The sequence below is a fragment of the Bubalus bubalis genome, chromosome 15 (assembly GCF_019923935.1).
Source record: "Bubalus bubalis isolate 160015118507 breed Murrah chromosome 15, NDDB_SH_1, whole genome shotgun sequence".
Lineage (NCBI taxonomy): Eukaryota > Metazoa > Chordata > Mammalia > Artiodactyla > Bovidae > Bubalus > Bubalus bubalis.
The window spans coordinates 1,272,654-1,287,792 of record NC_059171.1 but is presented as its reverse complement, the minus strand read 5'-3'; the positions used below and the strand labels follow the sequence as shown (position 1 = coordinate 1,287,792).

The window sequence follows — 15,139 nt, the reverse complement described above, 5'->3', positions numbered from 1 at the left end:
TTTACACAGGGCGACCGCCCGAGGCGGCCCTGGAACATGCAGGAGGTGATGGTGAACAGAGAGGGATACACACGTGTGAGGCTCCAGGGGGATCTGCACTGGAGACTGAGGTTTAAGTCATCCCCGATCAGGCAGTTATGACAGCCGTGTACATCAAGGAGATTCTTGAGAGAAAGTAGAAAAAGGAAGAGAAGAGGGTCTAAGGCTAACCCTTAAGGAAATTTTCTTTATTTCTTTCTTTGTAGCCACACTGTGTGGCATGTGGGACCTTGGTACACACCTGTACCCCCTGCCGAGGAAGTGCAGGGTCCTGACCACTGGACCAGCAGGCAAGTCTCCCCTAAAGCCTGGAGAAACTGTGATGGAAGGTTAGAGGGGGAAAGACATTGCAAAGAGAAGAAAGACTCAGCCAGAGATGGAGGGAGACATCCAGGAAGGCGCGGCAACTTGGAGTCACCATGAAGAAGGCAGGGATCAGCGGTGGGAAAGCCTGCCCGGAGCCGGGGAATGAAGGAGCGGCCTTTGGATTAGACGGCGCGGAGGTCACAGTGATCTCAGCGAGTTGGGCGGCTGGAGGCGTGAGAGAGCCGGTGGGGCGGAGAGGAAACGGAGCCCCGGGTGCAGACAGGCCTTCAGAGACGTTTAGCCCTGAAAATTGAAAAGGATTAGAAGGCTGTTTGGAGGAAAAACAGAAGAAGCTGTAAGAGGACACAGGTGTAACATGAGGGGAATTTTTTTTCCCACAGATTGAAGAGAGCCGTGTGTTTAAGTATTTATGGAAAGATCCAGCTGAGGGGGCTCATTAATAATGTAAGGCCCCTGTGAAGACAGACAAGTGCGGAGTCTGAAGCACATGGAGGAAGTGTTGCTCTTAGGGGAGGGACCACCCCAGTAATGGAAGAGGAGGTGGAGATGGGCTTCGCTCTGGAGACAGGCGCACACTCACTCGGCTGAGCTTAAAGAACTTGCGGTCTGATGGCCTCAACTTTCTGCGCAGGAAGGAGACAGTGAGCTGTTCAGAGGGTGGGAGCTTGAACAGAGGTTGGGACAGGGTGATGGTCCCCGCGGAGAGAGAGCTGAGCGCCGCGTGGAGGCCCACAGGACCGTGCGATGGCCAACTTCCTGTGATTCCACTACGTCCTTCTGCGCGGCCTTCACCATCTCCGGCCTACTCAGACAAAGATCTGGAAAAGCAGAGAACAAGGGTGTGTGTTAGCCGCTCAGTCGTGTCCGAGTCTTTGCAACCCCACGGCCGGTAACCTACCAGGCTCCTCTGTCCCTGGGATTCCGCCGGCAAGGATCCTGGAGTGGGTAGCCATTCCCTTCTCCAGGGGGTCTTCCTGAGCCCAGGATTGAACCCAGCTCTCCTGCATTGCAGGCGGATTCTTTTCCATCCGAGCCACGAGGGAAGCCCTAAAATAAGGTTAGGGTTTTGCCATAACAACGTGAGAAAAAACAAGCAGCGCGGAGGCAGAGTGAGTCTGGGGACTGGCACCGAGGCCGCCTCTTCGCAAGCGGGAGGTACCAGCTGGGACGGCCCTGGGCGGGGCACCCAGAGCTGCAACCAAGGCCGGAAGCTGAGGGCCTGGCCGCATGTCCGCGCCGCGTTCTAGGGGCGGCCTCCGGGGCTGCCGACAACGAGGGCCCGGCCCCCACTTTGCCTCAGTCCCACGGCCAGGACCCTGAGAAGAGGCGGACAAGGCCCTCGGACCACAGTTCACAGCGAACACCCCCTCAGTATCAGCAAACATGCGCAAGTGTCTGTAAGCACCTCGTCACCATTTTAGAGATGAATAAGGAATGGCCCCCCACTCCAGGACTCTTGCCTGGAAAATCCCATGGACGCAGGAGCCTGGTGGGCTGCAGTCCATGGGGTCGCTGAGGGTCGGACACGACTGAGCGACTTCACTTTCCTGCATTGGAGAAGGACATGGCAACCCACTCCAGTGTCCCTGCCTGGAGACTCCCAGGGACGGGGGAGCCTGGTGGGCTGCCGTCTCTGGGGTCGCACAGGGTCAGACACGACTGAAGCGACTTAGCAGCAAGCAAACAGGCTGAGCGGGAGGCTGCAGGCTTTCGGGAGGCCGCGGAAGCGGTCAGAAAGCGCGGGTCTTCGCTCAAGACCCTGAGGGCAAGGGCAGAAGGAAAGCATCCGGGTGCGGGTCTCATCGGTGGGCCTCGCACTGACCGGGACGCGCAGGCGCGGTGCGTTCACGCGAGACCAGCGCCGGCTGCGGAGCCGCGGTTTTCGGTGACCGTTTCCCCTCTCGGGGCCCGCGGCCCTCTCTCTGTCAATAGTTGGGCTGCTTCACCCCCGGGCCGGCAGGTGGAGGGGAGAGAAGGGCTGGGGCCCGGGGGTCCGGCCTCGGACAGCCGCTTCCCCGCGGCGGCCCGCCTTTGCCCACACGCGCTCCTCGCCCCGCCTCGCCACCGCCGCGGCCCGGAAAGCGGCGATAGTCTGCTCTCTGCCCTCAGGGGACCGAGGCTTCACCTCGGGGCCCGGAGCTTGGCCCCTGGAGACACAGGAGGCGTCCCCGCGGCAAGGCTCGGCCTCGGTGTTCTCTGACGGCAAGGGCGCCACCGTAGCCCTGAAATCCGGGGGACACGGCGCCTCTCCCCAGCTCAGCAAAAAGCAGGGATTCCTGCCAACGTGTCAGTCCCACCGGGGCCATGAGATCTTACCTTAGTGCAGAGCCGTCCGTGAGCACCAAAGCAGGAACTTCCCCTCTCTTTCCCGAAATCAACACCCCACTGTTTGGTGAGTCATTGCTTCCCTGACATTGGTAGAATTCGCTTGAAACGCTCCCAGAGGGAAGAAAATTACACTGCAATCAAACCACACTCTCTCTCCTTTGCCCTCTCCAACCTCTGCAAGCAAGGAGCCCACCAGTTAACAGTGGAGGCCTCTGCAGCTACCTCCCTTTCTCATCTAACTCAGCTGAATTAGAGCTGGCTCATGGCTTTTCAAAAAGTCAACAAACGAGGTCTCTCCTAACCTGGCTCAGACGGTAAAGAGTCTGTCTGCAGTGTGGAAGACCCGGTTCAATCCCTGGGTCAGGAAGATACCCTGGAGAAGGAAATGGCAACCCACTCCAGTATCCTTGCCTGGAAAATCCCATGGATGCAGGAGCCTGGTGGGCTACAGTCCATGGGGTCACAAAGAGTCGGACACGACTGAGCGACTTCACTTTCACTTTTCACTTTCATGCTTGGAGAAGGAAATGGCAACCCACTCCAGTGTTCTTGCCTGGAGAATCCCAGGGACGGGGGAGCCTGGTGGGCTGCCGTCTATGGGGTCGCATAGAGTTGGACACGACTAAAGCGACTTAGCAGCAGCAGCAGCAACCTCAGACAGGATCAGGACACTCAAATTTTTGTCACTGAGAAAGAATGAGACAGAACCAGTCAATAGGTGACTACTGGTTAGGTACTTGTTCATTACAGCACTGAAGAGGCGCCAGTGGCCAGCTTAGCATCTGTCGAGGACCAGCCAACGTTAACAAGGGGGCCAGGCGCTGGGAGGCAGCTGGTGAGGAGCGCAGCGACCAGGTGGGTCGCAGAGGAGATGACTTGGCGAAGGTGCTTGTGTGGCAAAAAAGAAGCTGAAGCAAGACCTTTGAAACGACGAGGCTGATGATGGTAGGGTTGGGAGAGGAGTGTGTGGTTATGATTGCTTTCTGAGTTTTCAATGGGTTCATAAACCCTAATTCACAGAAAGAAGAAAAGACCAGCTCCTGGGCGAGTCAGCATTCCGTCAATTACATATCAAATTCAAGCTCAAACTAACTGAAGCAAGAAAGGCATTTGCTGACCCATGTTACTGAAAAGATTGGCAGAGGTGTCTACCTGCATGCTTGGCTGAGATAAGGAACCTGGGGTGTCTCTCTACCTTGTTCTGAGTCCACTTGTGACCTTCTACTTGGAGTGACAGCTCCTCCCGGAAGAAAGAAGACTATCACGGTCCAGCTCCACATCCTCCTGGGCCCAGTTTCGTGGGAAGAAGCATCTCCTTTCAGGACATTCCAGCTAAAGGCCCACTGTGTCTTGTTGGTCCTGATGAGGTCACATGCCATTCAGAATCACTCATGAACTCAAGGAAAAGCACATCTATAATTGGTCAGATCTGAGTAATCTGCCTGTGAAACTGGGATGGATCCTTGTCATTCAAACAACATGAAATCAGAGATGGGTAAGAAAGTTTTTTTTTTTTTTTTTTTTTTGCAGCACCTCTCAGCTTGTGGGATCTTGGTTCCCTTACCAAGGATTGAACCCTTGACCCCTGCGGTGGAAGCGCAGACTCTTAATCACTGGACCACCAGGGAAGTCCCGAAAGATGATTTCTTAGAAGGAAATTGGAGTGCTGCTCTCAAAAGAGGGGTGCAGTTGATCCCAGCAGCCAAACACACTGCAAATGTCCCTCACAGTTTGCTGAGACTTTGTAATGATCTCTATATTCTGATGACTTCTAAAAAGATCAACAAAACTAAATTAAATCTAGTTTATGTAACTGTGAGTTTTTCTGTAATAAACATAGCTAATCTTCATGCCAGGTTTATCTGAATTATATTATTCTGACAATGATTCTACAAAGGCTGTGCCTTATCATATTTTACAGACAGGAAAGTGAGACTCAGCAAAGTGACTTTTGCAAGGTGTCATTGCTAATTAGTGGGAGAGTCAACGGTCACAAACAGGCAGACTTAAGCCAGAGAGGCTGCTTGAAAGTTTTCAAGTAATATTAAAGTCTGGTCCAGACATTTCACTTTAGAGATGATTAAGGAAAAAAAAAAAAAATCCCTGAGGGACAAAATATCTTACCCGTAGTCAGATGCAGAGACACTTATAAGAATTTATATAATTTAAAGCTACATGCAAGAGCTTTGGTGTCCAGCTCACTTCTGAGAAAGCCTTAAATTTATTTTCCTGCAAAGCTAAATGATTGCAAAGACAAGATGTCATTGAGGTCTAGAAGTCAGTCCATCTTGCAGGATTACTCAAGTCTCTTCAAACAGCCAACCAGGGAAGGAGAGATGCAGAGTAGAGGTCGGGGGAAAGGTGAGGAGAGACGGGTTTAGGCCCAGCCGTAGGCAGTGGCTGGAGCAGCACAAAACCAAGAGCCATTTATATTAGCTTTGGTTGTGAAGTCGCTCAGTCGTGTCCGACTCTGTAACCCCATGGACTGTAGCCCGCCAGCCTCCTCCATCCATGGGATTTTCCAGCCAAGAATACTGGAGTGGGTTGCCATTTCCTGCTTTAGAGGATCTTCCCAACCCAGGGATCAAAGCTGGGTCTCCCGCTTTGTAGGCAGACGCTTTTACCGTCTGAGCCACCAGGGAAGTCTTTGGTTAAGGACAATAATTTGATGATCCTTCCCTCCCTCTGAAAATCATTTGAAACTCCTCATCCTAACATTCATCTGTTCCTCTGACATTATCAAGTTCTTGGTAGATACCAGAAACACACTAATGCATAACAGATATTATGAGCCAAATATTTTCTAACCCAGCCAGAGAGGAACCAGTGGCGATCAGCTAACTAAAGAATGTAGAGATAATTGTTATCTCTTACTTGGTTAGACAGCAATGGGAGTACCAAGATGGGAGTAAATAATCTTGACTTTGGAATAAACTACTGGCGAAGGCCACAGTAAGAATTCTATATCTGAATTGAGGAGACGGATTCAAAAATGAGGGGTGGAGAGGGAAGGAAAGGTTAGAAACTCAAAATTATAAGATTCTTTTTTAAAAATTAATTTATTTTTTAATTGAAGGATAATTGCTTTAAAGAATTGTGTTGGTCTCTGCCAAACATGGCCAACCTAGACAGCATATTAAAAAGCAGAGATGTTACTTTGCCAACAAAGGTCCATCTAGTCAAAGCTATGGTTTTTCCAGTAGTCATGTATGGATGTGAGAGTTGGACTATAAAGAAAGCTGAGTGCTGAGGAATTGATGCTTTTGAACTGTGGTGTTAGAGAAGACTCTTTAGGGTCCCTTGAACTGCAAGGAGATCCAACCAGTCCATCCTAAAGGAAATCAGTCCTGAATATTCATTGGAAGGACTGATGCTGAAGCTGAAACTTAAAATACTTAGGCCACCTGACGTGAAGAGCTGACTCATTGGAAAAGACCCTGATGCTGGGAAAGATTGAAGGCAGGAGGAGAAGGGGACGACAGAGGATGAGATGGCTGGATGGCATCACCGGCTCGATGGACATGAGTTTGAGTGAACTCCGGGAGTTGGTGATGGACAGGGAGCCCTGGCATGTTGCGGTCCATGGGGTCACAGTCAGACACGGCTGAGGGACTGAAGTGAACGGAACTGCCAAATATCAACGTGAATCAGCCACAGGTATACCTTGTCCCCTCCCTCGTGAACCTCCCTCCCACCTCCCACCTCATCCCAGCCCTCTAGGTTGTTACAGAGCCCCGGGTTAAGTTTCCTGAGTCGTACAGCAAATTCCCATTGACTAGCTAATAAACTTACAAGATCGTAATCATTGGATTAATCCAGAGAGATTGTCCAACTCACTCTCATTCTGCTTTTGAAAAAATTGAGGCACAAAATGGGCAGGGCCCCTCCAAAAGTCGGTGGCAGTAGAGACTAGAACTGTGCTTTTCAGGTTCGTGCCTTTGCCTGGCACCCTACTTGCTGCTTTAGGCCGATGCTACTCAGTCTCAGCACCTCTGAGTACCTACTGTGTGTTAGACACGGTGCTGGACCTGATGGTGGAAAAGAGACAACTTATAGGTGATAGTTGTCTTTGTCTGGCTTACTTCACTTAGTATGACAATCTCTAGATCCATCCATGTTGCTGCAAATGACAATATTTCATTCTTTTTTATGTTTGAGTAATATTGAGTAATATTCCAGTGTATATTGAGTAATATTCCAGTGTATATATGTACATATATACAGTGTATATATATACATATCACAAAAAAAGATGCAAATGAACTTATTAACAAACAGAAATAGACATAGAAGCAAACTTACCATTACCAAAGGGGGAGATGCACAGGGGAGGGATAAATTAGGAGGATGGGATTAAAGTATACATATCACTACATATAAAGTAGATAACCAACAAGGACCTGCCATATAGCACAGAAGATTACACTCAATATTTTATAATAACCTATAAGGTAAAAGGGGCTTCCCAGGTAGCTCAAATGGTAGAGTCTATCTGCAATGAGGGAGACCTGGGTTCAATCCCCAGGTCGGGAGGATCCCCCGAAGAAAGTAATGGCAGCCCACTCCAGTATTCTTGCCTGGAGAATTCCATGGACAGAGGAGCCTGGTGGGCTCCAATGCATGGAGTCACAAAGTGTCAGACATGACTGAGACTTTCATAAGGGAAAAGAATCTGAAGAGGAATATATATACACACACGTGTGTGTGTAACATACGTTACACACACGCATGTTGTATGTGTCACTGAGTCACTGGGCTGTGACCTGAAAATAACACGCCATTGTAAGCCAGCTATACCGCAAGCTTTAAAAAAGAAAAGTGCCAGCTAAAGCACAGTCTGCGTTCCTCAGGCGCTCTAGAGGGAGACGCTATTCCAGACGATGATCATTAAATACAGATGCAAAGGGAGGAAGAGAGCCTGAGAAGGGGGCAGCAGTCAGCTACCCCTAGAGGAGGTTCTGTTCAGTTCAGTCGCTCAGTCGTGTCCGACTCTTTGCGACCCCATGGACTGCAGCATGCCAGGCCTCCCTGTCCATCACCAACTCCCGAAGTTTACTCAAACGCATGTTCATTGAGTCGGTGATACACAAATTTGCAAATCAGCCAAAAGAGGAAGAGGCAGAAGGAAGCTCCATACAGTGACCAAAAGCACAACTTCACTGCTGGGAATCCTGCTGCACGTCCTGTCCCCGCTGCCCCCACTCGCCTCTGCTCTGCCGCATGGTTCAGCAGGGCACTGTGGACTGACCAACAAGCTCCTTCATCTTCCAGCCTCCGACTGGGTTGGGCCAAGGGGAGACCCCAGCGGAAGGGAGACAGTGTCACTGTGTTTCTCTCTTGGGCCTCCCCTGCCAGGCCATGGGTCTGACATGCTGCACCCTTCTTCCAAAGGTCACAGCCACTACTCGAGAACCATCTCCACAGCTACAGCTCTTTCTCCAGGTTCCAGAAACCTCTCCTTTCCTTGGCTCAAAAGACCAAAGGGCAGTAATTCCCCTTACCAGCGTGTGCCACTACCTCTAGCTGGTTTGCCTCAACCCCTGCAAACCCTGCCTTCTCTTAACTCTCTTCCATCTCCCCCTGTGAGGGTGCCCTCTGTGTCCCGCCGGCTCAGTCTAGTTCAGTCACTCAGTCGGGTCTGACTCTTTGCGACCCCATGGACTGCAGCAAGCTAGGCCTCCCTGTCCATCACCTACTCCCGGAGTTTACCCAAACTCATGTCCATCGATTCGGTGATACCATCCAACCATCTCATCCTCTGTCGTCCCCTTCTCCTCCTGCCTCCAATCTTTCCCAGCATCAGGGTCTTTTCTAATGAGTCAGCTCTCCACATCAGGTGGCCAAAGTATTGGAGTTTCAGCTTTAGCATCAGTTCTTCCAATGAACACACAGGACTGATCTCCTTTAGGATGGACTGGTTGGATCTCCTTGCCATTGAAGGGACTCTGAAGAGTCTTCTCCAACACCACAGTTCAAAAGCATCGATCCTTCAGTGCTCAGCCTTCTTTATGGTCCAACTCTCACATCCATACATGACTACTAGAAAAACCGTAGCTTTGACTAGACAGACCTTTGTTGGCAAAGTAATGTCTCTGCTTTTTAATATGTTGTTTAGGTTTGTTCTATATATATAAAACGGAATCATTTGGCCATACACCTGAAACTAACACTGTAAACCAAGTATACTTAAATAAAATAAAGCTAACGCATTGACAAAAGTATTGATAAAGACGGCAGAAGAAGCAGTGTAAAATAAGACTTGGGGACGTACGGAAGGCACCTTGGAGCCTCTCTTCACAAGAGAGTTTACATGGTACCAAAGCATTGGCCCCCATCCCTCACCTGGCCATTCTCCAGGCTGCAGTCCCCAGGTGGCTTTGCTTCTTGGGTTTGTAGAAAATGCCTCCTGATTCCACCTGCCCTGCTTCGCAGAGTGCTCCAACTCTTTGGAGCTCGCCCCCAAAATCACTCGTTTGTCCTGTCTTAGGTCCAACACACGAATGGAAGACACATTTTTATTAGGGAATCCCAGGTATGACTCGCCTATGGAGCATTCCCACTCATGGGCCTGTGACAATTACCTTTTCATCAGTATTATTGTCAATAAATATTGCTCAGGAAGGCTTCCCTGATGACTCAGCAGTAAAGAATCTGCCTGCAATGCAGGAGATACAGGAGACTCAGGTTCGATCCCTGGGTCAGAAAGATACCCTGGAGGAGGGCATGGCAACTCACTCGCTGGAGTTCTTGCCCGAGAATCCCATGGACGGAGGAGCCTGGTGGGCTGCAGTCCATGGGGTCGCAGAGTCAGACGCGGCTGGAATGATGAGCACGCACACACATGTTGCTCAGGAACAAAACAGTTTTTAATTCAAGAGAGTTCATTTTGCTCTAGAATCCTTGGACTTCGTCACGGTGAGGGTGGGTGCCGTGTACACATATTGTCAAAGATGAACTGACATTTTATTATATTCAGACCGTAAACTGTTTATTTCTCTCGGGGTAAGACTTCTGACTTGTACATGCAGGGAAACAAATGCCTTCCCCAGCTTTAGAGCAACAGGACTCATTATGTCCGCAGATGCATGCAGCGTGGACTTGTACAAGCCACAGAGAGCTATATACTGTGACCTCTATGGGACAGCTTATTTTGCACTTTTACTAAAAGTATAAAAGAGGAAAGAGATCAGACTTCACCTCCGCTCTCACTCCCCACCCCCAGGTTAAGATGCTTCCCCGCCAGGGAAGGTGTTAAATAAAGGAGAGAACTCAAACCAGCCTTCCTTCAAGCCATCCCGGCCGTCCAGCAAATCCCAGGCTTCTGTGAACCTGAGTGCTCGGCCAGCTCCCTACTGAGGACAGCTCTCTGCCCGCCCGGTGGCGCTGGAGGAAAGGAGAGAGCCTTGGGCCAGACGGAGGCCTCTGGATCCGACCTTGTGCAGCTGTGGCTGGAGATCCCAGCTCGGCTACACGCGGTCTCCAGCAGGTTCCTTACCTCTCCAAACTTTAGCTTCCTCATCTATAAAATGGGCCCACTAATACACTTAACTGATGGACTTTGGGTGACCCGTTTGTCCCAGGGTGCTTGGGGCTGTTCCAAGTATTAGAGCTGAAAGGTCTGCATTCTAGGAACACCTTCGTTCCCAGGACAGTGGATCGTGTTGTTTTTGTGAGGATTAAATACAGATTCACCTGTGAAGTGCTGCACTCAGTGTCTGAAACACGACGCGTTTACAGCGTATCGGTCTGCTTGGTGTAAAGCCCCACTGCCACACCCTGGGGTTTCCCCGGAAGTACCGGATGTTCACTGAAGCGAGCACGTGTCCGGGATGCCCGCTCTCCGCGTGGGTGGAGGGCCGCTCCGCAGCGTCAGTAACAGGCTGCTGCGGCCCTCAAGCCAGCGGGCACTGCGCACCCCTGACCCTGCGCACCCCTGACCCTGCGCCGGAGGAAACGCAGGAGGGAAGAAGAGACCAAGGTGCTGGCCCCGGAGAGCTCGGCTGCGTATCAGGGAACGGCTTCAGTGAGCTGGACTCTGGGGTCTTCCTGCACAGAAAACTGCGCCAGATTCCTCCTCCTGTGATGTCTCAGTTCCGTTCAGTTCAGTCGCTCAGTCGTGTCCGACTCTTTGCAACCCCATGAATTGCAGCACGCCAGGCCTCCCTGTCCACCACCAACTCCCGGAGTTCACTCAGACTCACGTCCATCGAGTCAGTGATGCCATCCAGCCATCTCATCCTCTGTCGTCCCCTTCTCCTCCTGCCCCCAATCCCTCCCAGCATCAGAGTCTTTTCCAATGAGTCAGCTCTTTGCATGAGGTGGCCAAAGTACTAGAGTTTCAGCTTTAGCATCATTCCCTCCAAAGAAATCCCAGGGCTGATCTCCTTTAGAATGGACTGGTTGGATCTCCTTGCAGTCCAAGGGACTCTCAAGAGTCTTCTCCAACACCACAGTTCAAAAGCATCAATTCTTCGGCGCTCAGCATTCTTCACAGTCCAACTCTCACATCCATACTAATTAACAGTACTCTTGCTGTGTCCCCATTACTTGGGTTCTGTTGCAAAACTTCCATTGTATCTTGGCTCCTTCTGTCTCTTCGGAACAGCCCCTCAGACCCGTGTTCTAGAGGCTGTGCTCTGGACTGGAGTCCTCAGAAAATCCGCCACATAAAACATCATTCTCAATGTGGAGGTTGTGCATTTTTTTTTCAGTCAACAATTGTCTCTAATCTTCATTAACACCCAAAGAGATACATATGAGCATCCCTATTTTACAAATGAACTGACCGCCAGGAAAGAAACAGGACCAAGAACTAGTAGAGGGTAGAGTGCACACTTGAACCTACTTCCGATTTCAGAGCCCTGGGGTCTTTCCTCACGTTGCAGATTCACGCTGTTTGTGTGAAAGGGGGCAGCAGAGGCACAGGGCTCCTTTGACCCAATGAGCAGCTGAGTTTTCGCCAAGTGGAGAAGGGGACAGGAGACTGTAGCTCTCTGGCTGGGGTGTTATCACAGCCTGGAGTGAATGACTATCAGCACACAGAAGCAGCACAGTTCTCGTTTCAGGATATGTTGGTCGCTGAATTACCAGTTTATCTTCTCAGCCTAGAGGTTTTCAGCCACAATGACATTATCTGAGAGGGTCAAGAGAGAGGAAGGCCCACCAGCCACCCACCTTTCTCTCAGTGATAATCAAATCTCTGTGAGGCACTCGGCAAATGTCTCTGGACGGAATGATGAACAAGACAAGATCCCCCCCTTTTGAAGTGGAGGAGATAAACTTACTAAAGCAGAACACTGGCTGGAGTTATTACTGAAACGGCAAAGCCCCAAGAGAGAAAGAGATCAAAGATTACTAAGATTTTTAAACTAATGAAGGAAAATGACGGTGCATTTTCCATGGCAAAGCAGATTAGAATAGAAATGTAACATAATGCAGACACCAGGTGTGACCAGTTCATCATTGTTACTCAAGACTCTCTGGGTTTCAGCGCTGAGTCCTTCAGTCCAAGGCATCTGGTCAGCCCACATGGGAGTCAAAATCAAGGGTCTAAAGACAAGCAAGGTACAGGTGTTCTGTGGAGCCTGGATGGGCGGGGAGTTTGGGGGAGACGGGATACATGGATATGTATGGTTGAGTCCCTTCGCTGTCCACCCGAAACTATCACAACATTGCTAATGGCCGCTGCTGCTGCTGAGTCGCTTCAGTCATGTCCGACTGTGTGACCCCATAGACGGCAGCCCACCAGGCTCCCCCGTCCCTGGGATTCTCCAGGCAAGAACACTGGAGTGGGTTGCCATTTCCTTCTCCAATGCATGAAAGTGAAAAGTGAAAGTGAAGCCGCTCAGTCCTGCCCTACTCTTAGCGACTCCATGGACTGCAGCCTACCAGACTCCTCCATCCATGGGATTTTCCAGGCAAGAGTACTGGAGTGGGGTGCCATTGCCTCCTCCAGCTAATGGCTATACACCTATAAAATTTTAATAATTAATAAAAAAAAGTAAAGGTAAGCAAATTAAATTAATGCAGTCAGACAAATATGAAAAACAAAAGTACCAACACAATAAAACACAGTAAGGGGCACCCCATCTGGAGTGCCGGGTGTATCAGAACAAAGCAGAGCCCATTCGTGCATGTGCGGTCCACAGCTGCTGAAGGCTACAATGGCAGAGCTGAGCAATTAGAGGTTGAATGGCAAAGGCTTTCATGGAAAACTTTGGCCAACCCTGTTCTAGAAAATGCTTGGGAATGCTGCTGCTGCTGCTAAGTCACTTCAGTCGTGTCCGACTCTGTGCGACTCCCTAGACAGCAGCCCACCAGGCTCCCCCGTCCCTGGGATTCTCCAGGCAAGAACACTGGAGTGGGTTGCCATTTCCTTCTCCAATGCATGAAAGGAAAAGTGAAAGGAAGTCGCTCAGTCGTGTCCGACTCTTAGCGACCCCATGGACTGCAGCCCACCAGGCTCCTCCGTTCATGGGATTTTCCAGGCAAGAGAACTGGAGTGGGGTGCCATTGCCTTAAGGGCAGCCCAGTAGACTTCCACTGAGGGTTTACAGGAACAATAGCCTATGAACAATGACTAAGTTAAAGATTCTCAATGTTTCAGGAGAGGTTATAAACCTTTGGTGTCTAATTTTTTTAAAATATCCCATGGGCACAGCAAAAGTAATCTGTATGCAGCCGGCAGGCCACCATTTTGCAAAGAGCGATGTACGTCATATGTTCTATGCTAACACAACCCAAGAAATAATTCTATTAGTTCTTTAATTTGAAGGCAAATCCATGACAGCTGGATTCCTCCATTGCTTTCAATTGTGAATTTGTTTCTAATTCAGTTGCCTTACCCATGAGTGCCTTTCCAGGATGATCAAATCCTCTCAACTGCCTGTGAAACGTTTTCCATCCTAAAGAGCAGAAAGTGCTCCCTCAGCTCTCCCCATCTTCTGCAACTGTTGTCTGTTTCTCCTGTATCTGAACTTCAAAGGGCCAGTCTGCACTGCCAGCCCGCAACGTGGTTTCCATTCTCTCCTCCTCCCAGGACAGTGTGGCTGTTTCTCAGACCCCTTCACTGAAAGTACACGCGTGGCAGATTCATGTCAATGTATGGCAAAACCACTACAATATTGTAAAGTAATTAACCACCAATGAAAATAATTAAATTTATAAAAAATAAAAAAAGAAAGTGCCTCCAGGAAGGTCATGGATGGCCACCTTGTTGCAAAATTCAAATGGATACTTTCAAATTCCTGTCTAACTTAACTTCCCTCTGGCATTTGGTATCACTGACCACTTCCTCCTTCTTGAAAATGTCTCTGTCCTTGGGATTCACAATGCTCATTCTTTCTCTATTCTCTCCCTACCTTTCAAGATACTTCTTCTGTGAAAATGTTTATTCCTGGATCATTTGTTTTCATTGGCATATAGCTATTTTACAATGTTGGTTTCTGCTGTGCAAGGAGGGGAATCAGCTCTATGGAAACGTATACATCCCCTCCCCCTTGGCCCTCCTCCCCACCCTCCCCATCCCACCCAGCTGGGTGGTCTCAGAGCACAGCTGAGCTCCCTGCATACACAACGGGTCCTTGCTAGCTCTCTCTTTCAGGCATACTCAATCCCAACCTCCCAGTTCATCACACCCCCCTCGCCCGCCCCCACCACGTCCCTAACTCCACTCTCTACATAGACATCTCTTCCTGCCCTGCAAATACATTCATCTGTACCATTCTTCTAGATTCCACACGCATGCGTTAAGACTTTTTGTCTTCCTGACTTTCCTTCACTCTTTATTTAGATAATTTTCTTGAACACTTGACATAGACCGAGCTGATGCTAAGCATTTTCCAAATGTAGCTAGTCTATAGTATAGCTCACTCCCTAAATCTATTTCCCCAAAATAAATTGCATTTCTAATCTAAACTCCAGCTTATGTGGCTTACACGTTTAATTCAGTCTTTGTGGAGAGTCCAATCATTGCCCCAGCCCTGATTATTCCAGAATCTAGTAAATGGGGAACGATGGGAGAAGGGCAGCGGGCATGGGTGCCTCCACGGTGCATCCTCAAGTCCCTTGAAATCCCTTGGAAATCTTCCATGTCCAGGCCGAGGTCAGGGTGCCGGGATCTAGGGCTCTGCCCCTAAAAGGAGCACATAGTGCACCTTGGAGTGCATGTGTGAGTTGCTCAGTCATGTCTGACTCTTTGCGACCCGTGGACTCCAGCCACCAGGCTCCTCTGTCCATGGGATTCTCCAGGCGAGAATACTGGAGTGGGTTGCCATTTCCTTCCCCAGGAGATCTTCCTGAATCAGGCATCGAACCCGGGTTTCCTGTACTGCAGGCGGATTCTTTACCGTCTGAGCCACCAGGGAAGACCTCCTGGGGTATAATCGCCTCTCCGATCCACAGACTTCTCTCTGTCCTAAATCCCAGGAAAGGCCCCTTTCTCTCT

General features: G+C 49.9%; 2 long non-coding RNA genes across 3 annotated transcripts; one reads left to right on the top strand and one right to left on the bottom strand.

Annotated features, from left to right (window-relative positions):
- Nucleotides 1-206: 206 nt before the first annotated feature.
- On the bottom strand, nucleotides 207-2,975 carry LOC123329412. 2 transcript variants are annotated; one of them, XR_006544802.2, is made up of 3 exons: nucleotides 2,683-2,975; nucleotides 947-1,184; nucleotides 207-648 (listed from the first exon to the last, which is right to left on the bottom strand). It is a non-coding gene; the product is annotated as an uncharacterized LOC123329412 (long non-coding RNA). The 2 variants fall into 2 exon arrangements; XR_006544803.2 differs by lacking the exon at nucleotides 2,683-2,975 and adding an exon at nucleotides 1,265-1,319.
- LOC123329413 lies at nucleotides 2,619-4,544 on the top strand. Its single transcript, XR_006544804.1, has 2 exons — nucleotides 2,619-2,758; nucleotides 4,225-4,544. It is a non-coding gene; the product is annotated as an uncharacterized LOC123329413 (long non-coding RNA).
- The last annotated feature ends 10,595 nt before the right edge of the window (nucleotides 4,545-15,139 follow it).